The following is a 21,549-nucleotide window of genomic DNA, read 5'->3' as shown; positions in this document are numbered from 1 at the left end:
TAGTCCACCCTGCTGGTGATAAAGGCATGAACAAGTTTCTCCAAGTCTTGACTGGAAACAAAACATCTAATTCTTGCAATGTTTATTAAATGATAGTATGCCGATTTAGTTACTGCTTTGACATGACTACTGAAACTAAGGTCTGTCTCCAGAATCACACCAAGATTCCTGACTTGATTTTTAGTTGTTTGACCCCTAGAGTCAAGGTATGCATTCACCTTGAAAACTTCATCTTTGTTTCCAAATGCAATGACTTCAGTTTTTTCCTTATTTAACTGAAGATAGTTCTGGCACATCCAACTATTAATTTCATCAATGCATTGGCAGAGGGAGTCAATGGGGCTGTAGTCATTTGGAGAGAAGGCTAGGTAAATCTGGGTATCATCAGCATAGCTGTGATAGGCAATTTGGGTCTTTCTCATTATTTGACTTAGTGGAAGCATATACAGGCTAAACAAGAGCGGTGCAAGAATTGAACCTTGTGGGACTCCGCATGTCATGGACGTCCACTTAGACTTATGCTCTCCTAGACTCACATAATAGCCTCTCCCTTCTAAGTATGATCTAAACCATTTGAGTACCGTCCCAGAAAGCCCGATCCAGTTTTCCAGTCTCTCTAGTAGTATGTTATGATCGACAGTGTCAAACGCAGCACTGAGGTCTAGCAATACCAGCACTAAAATTTTGCCAGAGTCACAATTTAAGCAAATATCATATATTATCTTAATGAGTGCTGTCTCTGTGCTGTGAAGTGGTCGGAAACCAGATTGAAAATGATCCAGGTATCCATTTGAGTTTAAGTATTATTTCAGCTGATTAAAAACTACCTTTTCTATAATTTTGCCTATAAAAGAAAGATTAGATATTGGTCTATAATTGCTCAAAATTGTGTTATCAAGATTGCTCTTTTTCAGGAGGGGCTTAACAACTGCAGTTTTTAGGGAGTTTGGAAATGTCCCAGAAAGAAGTGAGGCATTCACCACTTCTAAGAGATCTGCTTCTAAGCAGTTAAGCACACTTTTGAAAACAGGTTGACGATTTTAGTTGCTGCACTATGTCTTCCAGAATTTTGCTATCAACTGTTTCAAAAATATACATAGTATCTTTTTGATATTGTGGCCGAATCTGTCTGACCTCTGTATTACTTGAGGATGTGCTAATAGCCTTCCTGATATTGATGATCTTCTCAGAAAAGAAGGAAGCAAACTCATTGCATTTGCTGTCTGATAGCATTTCACTGGGAATCTGACTTGGGGGATTTGTCAGTCTCTCAACAGTGGCAAAAAGAGTACGAGTGTTAAGTAACTGTTTATAAGGTTTGAGAAGAAATTCTGTCTAGCTGTGGATAGTTTCACATTAAAAGCATGAAGGCTGTATTTATAGATGCTATAGTGAATTTCAAGTTTCGTCTTCCTCCACATCCGCTCGGCTTTTCTGCATTGTCTTTTCATAGTCTGAACTAGTGTTGTCACGGTACCAAAATTTCAGTATTCGGTACCGATACCAGTGAAAATCCACGGTTCTCGGTACCAATTTCGGTACCAAAGCAAAACACAAAAATATGCTAATTAAAAAAAAATAACTTTTTAGCACTAAAAATAAAACCAATGCCATTCTTTATACTTATTTACAATTGTGTTTAAAGTTTTTCTACAAGTTATATAATTATGAAAAACAGTAAACAAGTTTCACCCAAATTTAATTTGTCTTTAATTTATGAAATTTAAACACATTTTATTTTTGGTAAATAAAGGGGATTTGCTATTAAAATTAAAACATGGAAGAAATATTGTGATTTATCTCTTTAAAAAAATAAAGTTTTATACATTTTTTCAACAGTAGTAGCAGTATCACATACATTTTACTAAATAATAGTAATATTTCTAGCACAATGCCTTTATGTAAGAAATAACTTTTAGGCCTAATGAATGCATATTTGTCATTTTAACTGAACTTAAGATATTTTTGGTCATTGAGTGTTTCTGTAAAAAAAATAGTAATAGATCATATGAATTATTATTAAAAGATAATACTGCTACTAATTCTACTATCATACTAATGTATATACAATGCACTATGAATTGATGAGCTGCTGGGTTCATGAATATTAATCACGTCTGCATTCGGTCAAACTGATTTGCTGAAATAGATCAGTGCCAGCCAATGAAATTGCCATTTGCGCATTAGCTCCGCCCACTACCGGAGAAACCGGTATGTCATCTGCTTGTTCGAAAATGAATATGACTAATTTTAAATGAACTCCATTATTTTGACAGGAGAAGACAACAAAGAATAGTTTACATATAGCGTGTCGATTCAGCGTGGTAAGACTCTCGCTCTCTCGCTCTTTGCATGTGTGAGAAACAGCGCTATCAGTAAAGCGACGGTGAGGCGTGCGCCTTCACAAAGAGTTTACAGAGCGTCAAATACAGGTGCGCTGTGCATCCATTGAGATGAACCGAAAAGTTCAGATCGCTTAATGGAGAGAGAACTCTGAAGCTCAGATGCTGAAATTAATGCAAGCGTCATGCGCTTCAGTCTATGTAGTAAACAAACCCGCACGTCTCTGCCATTCATTAATTCACACAGAGACGCGCAGAACACGGATTCATATTTCAAACAACTTTTGCGGCTTAACATTTACAGATACTGGTCCATATGGAGATTTGATTTGATAAATTTATGGTAACTTTGACAAATTCCATGAGTGTCCATATTAAAATGTAAGTTTCATTTTCATGACTGGATTTTGAGATTCCGTCCTCGTTTTCTGCTTCGCGGAAATCATAGCGCTGAACCGGGTTTGAACGGGACCTCGGTACTACCGGTACTTAAAGAAACCTGGTACCGTCACATTTAAAAAATTTTTGTACTGACTTGGTACCGAAGTACCGGGTCTTTTGACAACACTAGTCTGAACTGCTGTTGATCTTCTCCAAACTGATTTCTGTCTGTTTGTTTTCTTACTGACTATTATTGGTGCAATATCATCAATAAGATTCTTAACTTTTGAGTTGAAGGACTCAAGGAGAATATCAACAGAGTCTGCAGAAATGCTTGGTGTTAAAGATATAGCCTCCATAAATAGTACACTTGTGTTCTCGTTTATGCATCTCCTTCTGACAGAGACAGATCTAGATTCAGTGGTAGCAGAGATCAATATATCAAAGAAAATACAGAAGTGATCAGATAGTGCTATGTCCTTAGTAACAATGGATGAAATGTTTAGACCCCTACTGATGATTAGATCCAGAGTGTGTCCACCTTTGTGTGTGGGTCCATGCACATGCTGAATCAGGTCAAAAGTGTTTAGAACCGTTATCATTTCTTTTGTAGTTTTGTTTTCTGCATTATCTATGTGAATATTAAAATCCCCTGCAATTGCAAAACAGTCAAACTCTGAGGAAATTATTGATAACATTTCTGTGACCTTTTCAACAAAGGCTGGAGAGTATTTTGGAGGCCTGTAAATAATAATAAACAGAATGCGTGGGGCACCTTTCAGCACAATCCCTAGATATTCGAAAGACAGGTACTGACCAAATGACGCTTGCATTGATAGACATCTTTAAATAGAGCAGCTACATCCCCACCTCTCCTAACAGTCCTGCAAACACTCATGTAAGTGAAGTTAGGAGGGGCTGCTTCATTTAGGATTGTTGCACTGCAGCTGTCTTCTAGCCATGTTTTATTTAGAAACATAAAACCCAGATTGTTTGTGGTTATAAAGTCATTGATTAGAAATGATTTATTTTTTAGTGAGCGAATGTTTAAAAGTGCTAACTTGATGGCAGTGCTTTGTGTCTTTACATCAATCTTAGTTTGATGCATAATAGGCCGCAGATTAGATGAGTTTGCCCTTCGGCTTGAGAAGGCCTTAGACTTTCTATCACGTGATAAAACTGAAATAGAGAAAGCTACAGGCACACTGGGTTCCCGCTTGTTCTGTAAGCATTTGTGAACGTTGCTGCTATTATAGCGGGGACCCGACACATATCACTGAGAACTGCTATCAGTTGTTTTTGGTTCACCTTCAGCAGACAGAGGGTTTGGGCCCTGGCGTTGTGGCAGCGGTCGGAGAGCTCTCATAGGAACAGGGCCCACAGGCTTTGGTGGTTGGGGGGCCCGCCGTTTTTTTGTTGATATCTGCGGGCTAGCAGCGAATGAGTGGGAGAGTTTAGTCCCAGCATACACCAATTCCTCCATTTTCTGTGAGAAGCACAGAAGTGTAGATGCTGGAGGGAGGGATAATGTGTCTGGTGAGATGGACAGTGTCTCTGGTGTTTCCGGTGGCTGTGATGTGTTGTCCTGGCTTCCCTGGCTGTTTTCCAGAAAGTCGTCCTTGGGTGGTGAATCTTGTAGCTGTTTTGATACATCACAGTCTGTCTGTGAGGAGCTCTGTGGGCATGGCTCAGCAGGGATAGTGTCCATGAGCAGTGCTTGTTTTGGCTGCGTGGTGTTATCAGTGTCCTTGTGGGATATGTCAACCACATGATGACTCTGACCCGGTGTGTGTGTGCTGAATGGATTGACACACTCTGCTGAAGGATGACGGAGGAAGAAGTAGATATTGTCCTTAAACACTCTAGCACTAAGTTTGTTTGGTTGGAGGCCATCCGGTTTAAACAGTTGTCTATGGCCCCAGAAAAGATTCAAGTTGTAGATGAAATTCACTCCTTTTATACTACAAGATCTTTGTAGCCATGTGTTCAGCCCAAGCATCCGTGAAAACATATTTGTTCCCCTTGCTGGGAGTGGTCCACTGATGAATGACTGAACTTTGAGTCTTTGAAGTGTTTCAGAGAGTTCACTGAAGTCCTTCTTAAGGAGTGCTCTTTCCGAATATCATTCTTTCCCACATGGATGATGATTCGATTTGCAGTCTTGTGCTTCATCAGAATGTTCTTAATTTCCTTGTTCACATCAGAGACCGTTGCTTGAGGAAGGCAGCATGTTGTTGTAGTCCTGCTACTAATGTTTCTGATAACAGAGTCACACACTATCAGAGTCCTGGTGTCGGCTGCGCTCTGAGCTGAATGCCGCTTTCTGCTCGACCTTGAGCGCCTGTTAGTAGCGATGTTAGCTGCAGGCTGATCCGATCCATGTTTAATCACATTTGGGGATTCCTCACCCACATTTATTAATGCTGCAAATCTGTTCTCAAGATGTATAGGTGGTGGTAGAATACCAGTATTTACAAGCCTTGTTATAGTCGAATCTGGAGTAGAGGAAGCTATGGCAGCAATAAGAGAAACTCGTGACAATCTGATATCTCGTGTTCCTTTGGGTCTTGCTCCCTGTTTGTGCCATCAATTAGTGTGGCGATCAGTTTTCGGCTTGTTCCTCTACACTTGGTATAAACTGTTGAGATTCAGGGGTCCATGACTACAGTCTGCTGAGTGTTCCGTCTGTTTTGGAAGTCCAGAAAGTAACTTTGTTTCAAGAATCACAATCCTTTGTAGAAGTTTGCAGCAGTTCATGCAACAAGTAAATCCAACAGGAGGCATTTTCTCTCTCTTCTGTTTGAATGTAGGCATTTGTTATCCTGTCTCCGGAATGTAAGCTGCTGGCAGTGGGAGGCAAAGTCTTCTTTTTGTAGTATTATTCCAGTCACAATGTTTTTAGTTTAGCGTTTGTGCCAAAAATATGTTGTTTGAGCACTGTGCTGATCTGCTGAAGTAAAAATCCTAGAAAAATCAGAAAAGTACAGAAATAAGAAGCAAAGCGCAGAGCAGTAAGCTAGAACGTCCGAACGGTAGCGAAGCCGGAAGTCCGTAGACCGTATCATAGTACTGAGACTGCTCTCCTTAGAGTTACAAATTACCTGCTCTTATCATCTGATCGTGGTTGTATCTCTCTATTAGTTCTATTGGATCTTAGTGCTACGTTTGACACTATTGACCACAACATTCTTTTGGATAGACTTGAACACTTTGTTGGCATTAACGGAAGAGGTATCATTTCGATCACAAGTGCAGTATAGAGTACCTCAAGGCTCAGTACTAGGGCCGCTACTCTTCACGCTTTACATGTTACCCTTGCAACACACCAATTTGAAAAACTAATGGAATGCATAGTCGATATAAAAAACTGGATGACGATTAATTTCTTTCTGTTAAATTCTGAAAAAACAGGTGTTAATTATAGGACCTAAAAAAAAAAACTCTGCATGTATTAACATAGAACACTGTCTAAGACTTGATGGCTGCTCTGTCAATTCTTCGTCATCAGTTAGGAACCTAGTGCCACCTTTCCACCGCAGGATCTTTACCCAGGAACTAGGGACTTTGGCCTGGTACTTGGTGTGTTTACACCGCAGGAACCAGGAACTAAATAAAGTTCCGGGTAAAAAAAAATCCCCTCAAACAGTCCCTGCTAGCAGGGTAGTACTTTTTCAAAGTTCCGGAATTTTCAGGGGCGGTTGAGTTCAACCACCATTTATTCGGATCATTTTCAAAATATTACTGTCATGAAATTTAATTTTAAAAGTAATTCATTGGAGAATGTAGTTGTTTAAAACTCAAATCTGTGGTTTATTTATAAAGACAGCGCCTATTTAAAAATGTTTTGCTGATCTCGGAGAGATATATATACACATATCCCTGAACTAAGTACATTTCTGCAGCTGTTATTATGTTTAAATGAAAATGAAAGGAGGCAGTGGTATTTGATATCTTATTTCGTTTTATTGTAAAATACAGAGAGGAAAGTTGCAGTAGCCATGGTCAGCTGACTGAAGTTATCAATTATGCTGCTTTTTGTAGATTTACCAGATTTGCGTCGTCGCGGACATCACCAGGACAAGACCACAAGAAACAGATAATTCTTCTGCACAATCTGCCTTTGCTGCAGCCTGGAATTGAAGTGCTGGTTTCGTCTGGTCAGAGGAGAACTGCCCCCCCAACTGAGCCTGGTTTCTCCCAGGGTTTTTTCTCCATTCTGTCACTGATGGAGTTTTGGTTCCTTGCCGCTATTGCCTCTGGCTTGCTTAGTTGTGGTCACTTAATCTACAGCGATATCGTTGACTTGATTGCAAATGAATGCACAGACACTATTTAAACTGAACAGATATGACATCACTGACTTCAATGATGAACTGCCTTTAACTCATTTTGCCATTTTGACACACAAATGTTTTCCTAATGAATGTTGTCACAATGTATTTTGTTTAAAGCGCTATATATATATATATAAAGGTGACTTGACGTGTGTGTGTATTTGTGTGTGTGTGTGTATATATATATATATATATATATATACACACACGCATATATATACACACATACATATACACACATACATTATATAAACACAGATAGGCATATATATATATAGACACATGTCAAGTCACCTTTATTTATATAGCACTTTAAACAAAATACATTGTGTCAAAGCAACTGAACAACATTCATTAGGAAAACAGTGTCAATAATGCAAAATGACAGTTAAAGGCAGTTCATTGAATTAAGTGATGTCATCTCTGTTCAGTTTAAATAGTGTCTGTGCATTTATTTGCAATCAACTCAACGATATCGCTGTAGATGAAGTGACCCCAACTAAGCAAGCCAGAGGCGACCGCGGCAAGGAACCAAAACTCCATCGGTGACAGAATGGAGAAAAAACCTTGGGAGAAACCAGGCTCAGTTGGGGGGCCAGTTCTCCTCTGACCAGACGAAACCAGCAGTTCAATTCCACCATCTGGTCTGGATATGTACTGGATCCGGGTGACTGCAGTGACCCTCTAATGTGGATACAGACTGGATCTGGTGGCTACGGTGACCTCGGAATAAGAGAGAAACAGACTAATTTTAGCGTAGATACCATTCTTCTGATGATGTAGCAAGGACATCGGGTGTTATAGGAAGTGTTCCTGGTTCCGGTTTATCTAATTAATGCAGCCTAAAAATCCTTTAACGGATTTGGATATTAGAAGCATATTAGAATGTTATGTGTAAGCCAGGTTAAAGAGATGGGTCTTTAAAGCCCATCTGTCAAGTTGAAGATCCCTGTGAATGAACGTGTAGATAAATAGCGTAGGAACTCGATTTTTATTAAGAAATTAATCATAAATGTGCATTAAAAAAGTTTTTTAAAAGAAATTGTCCCATCCATCCATCCATCTTCTTCCGCTTATCCGGGGCCGGGTCGCGGGGGCAGCAGTCTAAGCAGAGAACCCCAGACTTCCCTCTCCCTAGACACTTCCTCCAGCTCTTCTGGGGGGACACCGAGGCGTTCCCAGGCCAGCCGGGAGACATAGTCTCTCCAGCGTGTCCTAGGTCTTCCCCGGGGTCTCCTCCCAGTGGGACGCGCCCGGAACACCTTCCCTGGAAGGCGTCCAGGAGGCATCCGGAACAGATGCCCGAGCCACCTCAGCTGACCCCTCTCGATGTGGAGGAGCAGCGGCTCTACTCTGAGCTCCTCCCGGGTGACTGAGCTTCTCACCCTATCTCTAAGGGATCGCCCAGCCACCCTGCGGAGAAAGCTCATTTCGGCCGCCTGTATCCGGGATCTTGTCCTTTCGGTCATGACCCAAAGCTCATGACCATAGGTGAGAGTAGGAACGTAGATTGACCGGTAAAAAGAGAGCTTCGCCTTGCGGCTCAGCTCTTTCTTCACCACGACAGACCGGTACATCGACCGCATTACTGCAGAAGCTGCACCGATCCGTCTGTCAATCTCCCGTTCCATCCTTCCCTCACTCGTGAACAAGACCCCAAGATACTTAAACTCCTCCACTTGAGGCAGGAACTCTCCACCAACCTGAAGTGGGCAAGCCACCCTTTTCCGACTGAGGACCATGGCCTCGGATTTGGAGGTGCTGATTCTCATCCCAGCCGCTTCACACTCGGCTGCAAACCGTCCCAGTGCATGCTGAAGGTCCTGGCTTGATGAAGCCAACACGACAACATCATCCGCAAAGAGCAGAGACGAAATCGTGTTGTCACCAAACCTGACCCCCTCCGGCCCCTGGCTGCGCCTAGAAATTCTGTCCATAAAAATCATGAACAGAACCGGCGACAAAGGGCAGCCCTGCCGGAGTCCAACACGTACCGGGAACAAGTCTGACTTACTGCTGGCAATACGAACCAAGCTCCTGCTCTGGTCGTACAGGGACCGGATAGCCCTTAGCAAAGGGCCCCGGACCCCATACTCCCGGAGCACCCTCCACAGGCCGCCGCGAGGGACACAGTCGAATGCCTTCTCCAAATCCACAAAGCACATGTGGACTGGTTGGGCAAACTCCCATGAACCCTCCAGCACCCCGTAGAGGGTATAGAGCTGGTCCAGTGTTCCACGGCCTGGACGAAAACCACACTGTTCCTCCTGAATCCGAGGTTCTACTATCGGCCGGATTCTCCTCTCCAGTACCCTGGCATAGACTTTCCCAGGGAGGCTGAGAAGTGTGATCCCCCTGTAGTTGGAACACACCCTCCGGTCCCCCTTCTTAAAAAGAGGGACCACCACCCCGGTCTGCCATCCCAGAGGCACCGTCCCCGACTGCCACGCGATGCTGCAGAGGCGTGTCAGCCAAGACAGCCCCACAACATCCAGAGACTTGAGGTACTCAGGGCGGATCTCATCCACCCCCGGTGCCTTGCCACCGAGGAGTTTCTTGACTACCTCGGTGACTTCAGCTTGGGTGATAGACGAGTCCACATCTGAGCCCTCAGCCTCTGCTTCCTCAATGGAAGACGTGACAGCGGGATTGAGGAGATCCTCGAAGTATTCCTTCCACCGTCCAACGACATCCCCAGTTGAGGTCAACAGCTCCCCACCTCTACTGTAAACAGCATTGGTAGGGCACTGCTTCCCTCTCCTGAGGCGCCGGACGGTTTGCCAGAATCTCTTCGAGGCCGACCGATAGTCCTTCTCCATGGCCTCACCGAACTCCTCCCAGGCCCGAGTTTTTGCCTCCACAACCACCCGGGCTGCAGTCCGCTTGGCCTGCCGGTACCTATGGAGTCCCACAAGCCAACCAGGCCCAATAGGACTCCTTCTTCAGCTTGACGGCATCCCTTACTTCCGGTGTCCACCACCGGGTTCGGGGATTGCCGCCTCGACAGGCACCGGAGACCTTACGGCCACAGCTCCGAGCGGCCGCTTCGACAATGGAGGTGGAGAACATGGTCCACTCGGACTCAATATCTCCAGCCTCCCTCGGGATCCGGTCGAAGCTCTGCCGGAGGTGGGAGTTGAAGATCTCTCTGACAGGAGGCTCTGCCAAACGTTCCCAGCAGACCCTCACAGTACGTTTGGGTCTGCCGAGTCTGTCCAGCTTCCTCCCCCGCCATCGGATCCAACTCACCACCAGGTGGTGATCAGTTGACAGCTCCGCCCCTCTCTTCACCCGAGTGTCCAAGACATACGGCCGGAGGTCGGATGAAACGACCACAAAGTCGATCATCGACCTACGGCCTAGGGTGTCATGGTGCCACGTGTACTGATGGACACCCTTATGCTTGAACATGGTGTTCGTTATGGACAAGCTGTAACTAGCACAGATGTCCAATAGCTGAACACCACTCGGGTTCAGATCAGGGGGGCCGTTCCTCCCAATCACGCCCCTCCAGGTGTCACTGTCGTTGCCCACGTGGGCGTTGAAATCCCCCAGTAAAACGACGGAGTCCCCAGTCGGAGCACTTTCCAGCACCCCTCCCAGAGACTCCAAGAAGACCGGGTACTCTGCACTGCCGTTCGGCCCGTAGGCACAAACGACAGTGAGAGACCTATCCCCGACCCGAAGGCACAGGGAAGCGACCCTCTCGTTCACCGGGGTAAACTCCAACACATGGCAGCTGAGCTGGGGGGCTATAAGCAGACCCACACCAGCCCGCCGCCTCTCACCATGGGCAACTCCAGAGTGGTGAAGAGTCCATCCTGTAAAATTATTTCCGGTGTCAAAAACGCTCTGATCGGAAGTGACGCAACGGCTGGTAAATCTCATCTCTTCGTAATGGAGTCAGACAGTGAAGAGGTTGCAGTAAGGGTACATGTCAACTCTTACGATGGGCCATTGCTGTATAATTATGAGCCGCCTAGGGGAGTGGGGTCAGGCAGAGTTAAGGGGAAGGGTAAATGGACATAGGAGAGAGATAGAGTTGTGGTGTGAAGAGAATCGGTGGAGTGACCACAGGCTATAGCTATTTGTGGCTAACGTTGTCTTCATGTTTATCACATTGCAGTATATTTAATAAATCATATTTAGCAATATTGCTGTCGACTTATTGTTTTTCAAGCATCCATGTAGATTGTCACCATCTATGCCAGCAACATGTGTCTTAAAATGTTCAATTTAGATCCCAGATTTTAAATGAATGTTGTAGGCTGGCTATAGCTTACATCTGTGACAGTCAGCTAGTCTGGACAGGGATGGAAATGCTGTGCATTTCGTGATTTTTTTTTTTTTTTTTTTTTTTTTTTTTTTTTTTTTTTAGAAATTGCTAGAAATTGCTGAACTGATTTCAGACCTAGGTGTCCACATGTTCTGCTTCTGCAGATGTCAAGCGTTTGGGCCGTATATCTGAACAACATAACTGGCCAGCTGGAATTCCAACCTTAGCCGGCTGTTATACTACTTAGTATTTCCGACGGACATTATGTAAATGAGCTCGCATGTACTGCGGAGTACGTGTATGAAAGCAGTTAGTGTTCCGGTTAGGACGGGAATATGCTGTTCATGTAAATACAGTCATTGTTACAAAAACCAAATATAATAACGATAACGACAAACTCTCTGTTACCACCTCTCAGACTTCGTAAACCCGGGGTGCTCAACACTACTCCGATTGACTGTCCTGCAAAGTTCAGCTCCAATCCTAATGAAACACACCTGCCTTTAATTTTTAACTGAGCCTGAAGACCTTAATTAGTTGCTTCAGGTGTGTTTGATTAGGATTGGAGCTGAACTTTGCAGGACAGTCGATCACCAGGAGGAGGGTTGGGCAACCATGACCTAAACCTACACTGAGAACCAGGGCGGCAGAGCCTATGTTTGCCTGTCGTTACGTCATATGACGCGTTCTCTGGGAAAAGGCATTTTTTTGGAGCGTAGCTTAGAATAGGCACACTTTTTTCTTAATTTCTGCCCGTGGGTGTTGTAAAACATACAAATTCTTATGTATGTCTTTTTAAATTAACATTTTCATACAAGATTCTGTATAAATTAAGTTATACAATTAAATTGAAAGATGGCCTTTAATCTAGATTTCAACTGCAAGAGTGTGTCTGCCTCCCGAACAATGTTAGGTAGGTTATTCCAGAGTTTAGGCGCCAAACAGGAAAAGGATCTTCCACCCGCAGTTGATTTTGATATTCAAGATATTATCAAACTGCCTGAGTTTTGAGAACGCAGCGGACATGGAAGATTATAATGTAACAGGAGCTCATTCTAATACTGAGGTGTTAAACCATTCAGGGCTTTATAAGTAATAAGCAATATTTTAAAATCTATACAATGTTTGATAGGGAGCCAGTGCAGTGTTGACAGGAACGGGCTAATATGGTCATACTTCCTGGTTCTACACACACACATATATATATATATGTGTATATATACATATATATATATATATATATGTGTGTGTGTATATATATATATATATATGTGTGTGTGTATATATATATATATATATATATATATATATATAAATATATATATATATATATATATATATATATATATATATACACACGTGTGTGGGCGTGTTTTTGTGACACATCAGGACACAACTTTGTATAATGACAGGGGTATGACACAGGTATTACAAGGAGAGGGTGACTTTTGAGTACATAACCCATGTCCCCATTTTTCAAAACGCTTATAAACCATACAGAATTAGTTTTTTTTTTTTTTTTTTGGAGAAAATAAAAAATGCACGAAGTTTCCTGTGTAGGGCATTGAATATAGAGTTTGTACAGTATAAAAACCATTACGCCTATGGGATGTCCCCACTTTTCACAAAAACACGTGTGTGTCTGTGTGTATATGTATATACACACACACATACAGTGGGTACGGAAAGTATTCAGACCCCCTTAAATTTTTCACTTTTTTTATATTGCAGCCATTTGCTAAAATAATTTGTTCATTTGTTTTCCTCGTCAAAGTACACACAGCACCTCATATTGACAGAAAAACACAGAATTTAAATTTTTGCACATTTATTAAAAAAGAAAAACTGAAATATTACATGTTCCTAAGTATTCAGACCCTTTGCTCAGTATTTAGTAGAAGCACCCTTTTGATCTAAAACAGTGATGAGTCATTTGGGGAAAGATGCAACAAGTTTTTCACACCTGGATTTGGGGATCCTCTGCCATTCCTCCTTGCAGATCCTCTCCAGTTCTGTCAGGTTGGATGGTAAAAGTTGGTGGACAGCCATTTTCAGGTCTCTCCAGTGATGCTCAATTAGGTTTAAGTCAGGGCTCTGACTGGGCCATTCAAGAACAGTCACAGAGTTGTTGTGAAGCTACTCCTTTATTTTAGCTGTGTGCTTGGGGTCATTGTCTTTTTGGAAGGTGAACCTTCGGCCCAGTCTGAGGTCCTGAGCACTCTGGAGAAGGTTTTCGTCCATGATATCCCTGTACTTGGCCGCATTCATCTTTCCCTCGATTGCAACCAGTCGTCCTGTCCCTGCAGTTGAAAAACACCCCCACAGCATGATGCTGCCACCACGCTTCACTGTTGGGACTGTATTAGACAGGTGATGAGCAGTGCCTGGTTTTCTCTACACATACCGCTTAGAATTAAGGCCAAAAAGTTCTATCTTGGTCTCATCAGACCAGAGTCCTTCAGGTGTTTTTTAGCAAACTCCATGCGGGCTTTCATGTGTCTTGCATTGAGGAGAGGCTTCCGTCGGGCCACTCTGCCATAAAGCCCCGACTGGTGGAGGGCTGCAGTGATGGTTGACTTTCTACAACTTTCTCCCATCTCCAGACTGCATCTCTGGGGCTCAGCCACAGTGATCTTTGGGTTCTTCTTTACCTCTCTCACCAAGGCTCTTCTCCCCCGATAGCTCAGTTTGGCCAGACGGCCAGCTCTAGGAAGGTTTCTGGTCGTCCCAATTATCTTCCATTTAAGGATTATGGAGGCTACTGTGGTCTTAGGAACCTTATGTGCAGCAGAAATTTTTTTGGAACCTTGGCCAGATCTGTGCCTTGCCACAATTCTGTCACTGAGCTCTTCAGGCAGTTTCTTTGACCTCATGATTCTCATTAGCTCTGACATGCACTGTGAGCTGTAAGGTCTTATATAGACAGGTGTGTGGCTTTCTTAATCAAGTCCAATCAGTATAATCAAACACAGCTGGACTCAGATGAAGGTGTAGAACCATCTCAAGGATGATCAGAAGAAATGGACAGAACCTGTCACAGCAAAGGGTCTGAATACTTAGGACCATGTGATATTTCAGTTTTTCTTTTTTAATCTGCAAAATGTCAAAAATTCTGTGTTTTTCTGTCAATATGGGGTGCTGTGTGTACATTGAGGGAAAAATGTTTTTAACATAAATGATTTTAGCAAATGGCTCCAATATATAAGTGTAAAATTTAAGGGGTCTGAATACTTTCCGTACCTACTGTATGTGTATATGTGTATGTACAGTCGTGGCCAAAAGTTTTGAGAATTTCATAATGTGGCGAGTGGGGCGGGGCCGAGGGACGTGGGAACAAGGAGTGAGGCCGGCAATGATTGGGCAAATCAGTGACACCTGCGACCCACCGCCGGTCTCGAGTCCCACGTAGGAGATGGAAGGATATAAAACTGGAGCGACGACAGTGAAAGACGAGAGAGGACCAGGCCTGGGCTTTTAGTTGTGTTTTGGTTTTTATTTGAGCGCACCAGTCGTCCGTGAGGGGCTGGTGCGCTGTTTTGTGTTTATTTTGTATTATTAAAATGTTATTTGATTGTCCGTCGGTTCCCGCCTCCTTCTTGCCGATGATTAGGAAGTTTTAATTCATTACAGTGGTGCCGAAGCCCGGGAGAAGGAAGGTCGCGCTGCTGAAGATCCCTCGCCGCTGTGGTGAATCCGCGGTGCCACGGAGCTGGCGAGGAGGATGCCGCCATGGACGCTCGAGGCGGTGGACTGGAGCGAGTTGCCGGGGACGGGCGAGCTCGCTGCCGACCGCCCGCGATGTCGATGAAGGAGGGTGATGCTTGAAATCATAGTTCTTCCATTGTTAACCATGGTGACCTGCAAAGAAACGCGTGCAGCCATCATTGCGTTGCATAAAAAGGGCTTCACAGGCAAGGATATTGTGGCTACTAAGATTGCACCTAAATCAACAATTTATAGGATCATCAAGAACTTCAAGGAAAGTCCAGCAAGCGCCAGGATCGTCTCCTAAAGAGGATTCAGCTGCGGGATCGGACTGCCACCAGTGCAGAGCTTGCTCAGGAATGGCAGCAAGCAGGTGTGAGTGCATCTGCATGCACAGTGAGGCGAAGACTTTTGGAAGATGGCCTGGTGTCAAGAAGGGCAGCAAAGAAGCCACTTCTCTCCGAAAAAAAACATCAGCGACAGATTGATTTTCTGCAGAAAGTATAGTGAATGGACTGCTGAGGACTGGGGCAAAGTCATATTCTTCGATGAAGCCCCTTTCCGATTGTTTGGGGCATCTGGAAAAAGGCTTGTCCGGAGAAGAAAAGGTAAGCGCTACCATCAGTCCTGTGTCATGCCAACAGTAAAGCATCCTGACAGCATTCATGTGTGGGGTTGCTTCTCATCCAAGGGAGTGGGTTCGCTCACAATTCTGCCCAAAAACACAGCCATGAATAAAGAATGGTACCAAAAAACCCTCCAACAGCAACTTCTTCCAACAATCCAACAACAGTTTGGTGAAGAACAATGCATTTTCCAGCATGATGGAGCACTGTGCCATAAGGCAAAGTGATAACTAAGTGGCTCGGGGACTAGAATGTTGAAATTTTGGGTCCATGGCCTGGAAACTCCCCAGATCTTAATCCCATTGAGAACTTGTGGTCAATCTTCAAGAGGCGGGTGGACAAAAAAACCCACTAATTCTGACAAACTCCAAGAAGTGATTATGAAAGAATGGGTTGCTATCAGTCAGGATTTGGCCCAGAAGTTGATTGAGAGCATGTCCAGTCGAATTGCAGAGGTCCTGAAAAAGAAGGGCCAGCACTGCAAATACTGACTCTTTGCATAAATGTCATGTAATGGTCGATAAAAGCCTTTGAAACATATGAAGTGCTTGTAATTATATTTCAGTACATCACAGAAACAACTGAAACAAAGATCTAAAAGCAGTTTAGCAGCAAACTTTATGTATGTATTTATGTAATTCTCAAAACTTTTGGCCACGACTGTATATATATATATATATATTAGGGGTGGAGCCGACCCCGAATACGGTATTCGGAAAGGCACAAATAACATGGTTTTTACAAATACTTATTTCATACAAATACTTTAAAAAAATATTTGTATTCGGGGAAAAAGTAAACCGTTATATCAAAAAGTTGTGTTTTCTCATGAGACCGCAGTACATGCCCGGATGTGAGAGAGAGAGAGAGAGAGAGAGAGAGAGAGAGACGTTCAGTCGGGGGAGGGGAAAAGAATAAAAGTGGTAACTGACACAGGCTGCTCCACAGTCCACACATCTCCATTCTCCACACAGCAACAGAGCTCGCTCGGCTGAGCGAAAAAACTTAACTGCGTCACAATTTTGTTTAATGTTTTTTGTAGCTTAACTGGGTTCCAAAGGCAATTTTTAACTTTCAGGAAGCAGAGTTTGATCGGGATATTATTTCATTACGCTGCAATCGGGTGCTCTGTGTACGTAACGTTAGCTCTGTGTTAGCTTGGCTATTTATAGACTGTTGACAGAGTAACGTTCACGTTTGATTAAAAAAGTAAAAAAAATGCTTGTGTAGTGTCGAATTGTATGCACTTGTGGGAGTTATATGCTACATTTAACTTATGACAGTTCAGCGGGTTTTTTTTTTTTTTTTTGCAGACAGCAATATGTAGGCTATAGGTTAGTTAACCTTAGCATTATAGCATAGCTTCCAGTCACTCATTAAATTAGATTAAGCTCCCCACATGCATTTGGGCAACCAAATAGAAAAGAGTGTGGCTGCTGCTGAGCCATCTCTTGGTCCTCCACTAGCCAAAAAAACTTGCTCAAGTTCTGTGTGGAAACATTTTACAGTCAGTGCTGCAGATATTACTAAAGTGATATGTAATGTGGGCAAAAGTCAAATCAGCAGAGGCAGAGATATCAAACATCTGTCAACATCTGCTATGCATAATCACATGCACTTAAAGCATCCTCTCCTGGTACTGTCTGCCAACCCCACCACAAGCACAAATCCCCCCACCAGCACCAAATGGCTGTTATGTTATTTTCTTTCAATGACGTTCCTTGTTACATGTTCATTACTGGATTTATGGAAAAATATCAACCAATATTTTCATATCCATAATTATTATAATAGATTTAATTAAAGAATACTTAGACTATAACGTAAATTAGAAGTGTAACGCAAAAAACCCCCGCAATTTTTACGCCTATTTTTAATTTGACTCGAATACAAATACAAATACTTTTTCCCCCTTAACAAATACAAATACAGATACAAATACTGGCTGCTCTGCACACCCCTAATATATATATATATATATATATATATATATGTATATATATATATATATATATATATATATATATGTATATATATATATGTGTGTGTGTGTGTGCGTGATTATCTAAGAACACAAGTCTGTCTACTGTCTCTGGTTTAAGAGAACCTCTTTGGCATGAAACTATGTTCCCATTGCTACTAAAAACTGTCATATGGGGAGCTATTGGCTGAAAACACATGTATTTATTTTATATATTTATAGTTATATATAAATAAATATATATATACACACACACGCACACATATATCAAAGACCTATACACTCTCTCTGGTGAAACAAATGAAAAATATTATAAAAGTTAAATTCCTATTAGTAATTCCACATTGCCATAGTCCATATACCTCTATTCATACAACAGCAATTGAGTTTTTTTATACAGCGAGCACAATGGCAAACAGTACAGTTGAGATCTCATGACAGAACACAGGCCGGCTGAATGACGCTTTCTTTCAGATGCTAAACTTCAGCTTTGTTTGTTTTTCAGATCATCTGCGGTGGCGCTTCCACAATGAGGAGCAAGCGTTTGTGTGTGCATGGTTGCCAGATTGCTTAAGATAAGCAAAACACCGGGAAGAAAATGTATCTATGTAACAGTGAAGCTCTGATTCTGGGATTTGAGCTCTTGATATCTGGCAACCGTACTCATGAAAGTTCGCGTAGTAGAGGGGTGTAGAGCAGTCTGCATTAACAAAATTTAAAATATATATATATCTTCATGGAACATGATCTTTACCTAAGATCCTAATGATTTTTTTTTTTTGGCTATTGCTAAAAATATAACCCAGCGACTTGAATGGTTTTGTGGTCCAGGGTCACATATTATTATTATTTTTTTTTATCTTTGTCTAGATGGAATCAGTAATCAGTCCAGGATGTTTAATAATGTATATACAAAAGGGTTTTAAACAAGGATTTATAATGGAAACCCACTTTACATAGAATACTTTGCTGTCTGCACACAGGCACTTTTGTGTAACACAGATGTATGACTGCTGCAGTGTTTGATGTATCTGTTATATAAAAGCAGTGACTAAGATGTAAATATAATTTTTGGGTTTCATTTTGTATTTTACTTTACCAGCTTAAAAAAAAAAAAAAAACTAAACATGCTGTATTGTAAAATAACTTCAAGAAGCAGTATAAACTATCATGTGTTAAAATTACCCATATCTGATGTTCCTCTGAGCTAATGGGAGAGTCATTAAGTGATTGCGTAGTGGCTTATTGTGCACTTTGACTTTGGGCTTCAAAAAGGATGGCATATATTCAAGCAATTATTTCAGACTCCGTTTAGTAATGGAGAACCCAATTATTTCTATAGACCCTTGTCTACATTTATATAGAAACTTTGTTTTGGACAGCCATATATTTTTGATTGAAGATTTTTTACAAGCTTTTATCCTACTATTTGAGTGTTGTGGATATGGACTTACCTTTATCTTCATCTTTTTTTCTATTTCCTTGCTTATGTTACTTTTATCACTCATTCACTCATTCCTGCCTGTACTTTCTTCCTTTCAGGGGTTGACAAGATGCACTGGACCCGGATATGAGAGCATTAGACCTCAGCAATCCTATTCTCCCTCCTTTTTTCTTTCTTATTCTTTCTCTCTCTATTTTTTTTTCTTTTATTTTAATAGCCCATGTGTGAGTCAAAAACTAGAAAATATATTTAATAAAACAAAAGGTACACAAGAAATAAATAACAGAAATAGACATAAATGAGTGGAAAGTAAGTACCATAATGATGAATGGCTGGGGTGGGAAAAGGTTTTATTTGTATTTATTTATGGTCTGGTTGGGCACATCATAACTGTCTTTACTAGCATGAGTGTCTGTTTTAATTTTAAGATGATTTAAATTTTTGCTAACTTAAATCACAATGGTAAATAGCTATAAGAGGTCTGTTATGTGGTTCATTTTATTTATGAGCAATTATAGTGCAAAGGAAGGGTAAAAAAAAGAAAAAGAATCCGTGCAGAATCTCCTGTACAGGACAGATACAAAGGCAATGACGAGTGATAGGATGCAGGTTTGTGTCTAAAGATGGATGATGCAGTAAGACTTTGAATCACTTTTTGCTCCTCCCCCTCTCTCCCCGCACTCCCACTCCCCTGATTAGACTGATAACAGGGGAAGCAAGCATCACCATTTTATCAAAATTTCCCAAGTTTTGGATGTTTGGGTATGCTCTGAAGTGGAAGAAGGTTCCATTAGCCTTATATTTCATTGAAATAATCAGACACATACTTCTGCCTATAATGTACTCAGTCTTGACCTGTAGTGCTTTGCTTAATGCTTGCCGTTCATGTTTGAAGGACAAAGAATCAAGTACCCCAATTCCTGGATTTTAAGTTTGAGGGTTTGATTTGAAAAAAAAAAAAATTGTACTACTACTCCCCTTTAAAATCAGTTGTATCCCATGCAGGACTGATTTTACAGTCATGCACATTACCCTAGACTTAAATACAGTAAGTTAAGTTTTTGTTTGTTCCAATACTGTGATTAAGACAAAAATAAATACAAATTTGTTTTCTAACAAGACAACACAACCCAATTTTAAAAAGAGCACCTAAATCATGTCTTTATTTCTGTTTGTGATGCATTCCGGTGTTACAATATAGCGACCATATATTGGCTGCTGTTGGCAAACTGAAAAAGACAAAGGCATTAAAAGACTAACTGTTGGTTGGTAAACTATTAATGTAATGTGGGAGAATAATATTTGTATATTATTAGCATTTTTAACACTAAACTTGAAGTTAAAATATACAGACAGCGTACTAACCAAAAAGCTCTGAAATCTGCAGAAAATTTAAATTGTGGCTTGTTCAACCTTTGGCTCTTGAGTTTTTTGTTTTGTATGTCGAACCCCTAACAAAGTAGGACCTGTATTTTTTTTTTTTTTAAACCATCAGAAAACCATGACATCTTTTCTTTGATTCATCAAGTGTAAGAACATTCCTTATTAACAACATTTATAAAACAGCAATATTTGCTGCATGGGACATTTATTACACTGTAAAAAAAAGAAAGAAGATGAAGTGGCTTTTAGCTCTCTAAGGTGAGCCTCCGAAAATAGTTTTCTGTAGCCTGGTACCTTGGCAAGATCATACTTTTAGAATTTAGTGAAGTTTTCCATGGTGACAGGACACACTGTCCAGTGTGAGGGAGGAAAGCATGCCGTGATGCTGGTTGAGATTAATTCAGGAATGGAGCCTAAAACATAATAAATTAAGTTAATCTATCTGTCAGTAATATAAGAAAGCTTCATCCCCACAAAATCTACAATTTGTTTTTTTAATTATCCAATAACTTCTTTAATACTGAAATAAAAGGTGTATATTAAGGTTCAAATGAAAATAAATTATTATTATTTTTTTTTATAATGTTTTTCTTAAAATTGTAAAGCAGCAACTAACAATGTACTGTACAGTTCCCTTTCGAGGAAACTTCGAACTGCGTCCTCTAGGGGGTCGCTTTGGTGAACACCTCGTCGTGACTGAAGCATACATTGAAAAAACACCATCTTGTTGGCCGGCGACAGCCTCCGACGTCACTATCGGCGTGACTATAAATAAGCACCAGGAGAGCATGTCATTATCTTCTTCATCTTCACTGCAGGGTTCCCACCCTTCTTGAAAGTACTTGAATTTCAGACATATGGATTCAAGGCCTGGGAAGTACTTGAAAACTAACATAGGTCCTTGAAAGTGCTTGAATTAAATTTGAAATCAGTTGTGTTTATGCTGCTATTTTTAAAATTGTCCGATATGTGCTTTTGTCAAAAACAGAACTAAACAAGGGGGGTTATCTGTTTGATCTCTGACGCGATCGTGCGCAGCACAGCAAAGTTGATTCTGTGCTTGCTTGATCTAATATT

At 41.5% G+C, this 21,549-nt stretch overlaps 1 protein-coding gene across 3 annotated transcripts in view; it reads left to right on the top strand.

Moving 5' to 3' along the window:
- LOC132125014 (eukaryotic translation initiation factor 5A-1) overlaps nt 1–19,504 on the top strand; it is a 44,286-nt gene extending 24,782 nt beyond the window's left edge. For 2 of the 3 annotated variants that reach the window (XM_059536236.1, XM_059536220.1), the window contains exon 6: nt 19,188–19,504. The gene's annotated coding sequence lies outside the window, so the exon portion shown is untranslated. Of the gene's footprint in view, nt 1–18,150; nt 19,071–19,187 lie in introns of those variants that run through there. The other variant, XM_059536228.1, reaches the window with a different exon arrangement.
- The last annotated feature ends 2,045 nt before the right edge of the window (nt 19,505–21,549 follow it).

This window comes from Carassius carassius, chromosome 3 (genome assembly GCF_963082965.1).
Source record: "Carassius carassius chromosome 3, fCarCar2.1, whole genome shotgun sequence".
NCBI classification, from domain to species: domain Eukaryota; kingdom Metazoa; phylum Chordata; class Actinopteri; order Cypriniformes; family Cyprinidae; genus Carassius; species Carassius carassius.
This window is presented reverse-complemented; position numbering and strand designations above follow the sequence as displayed.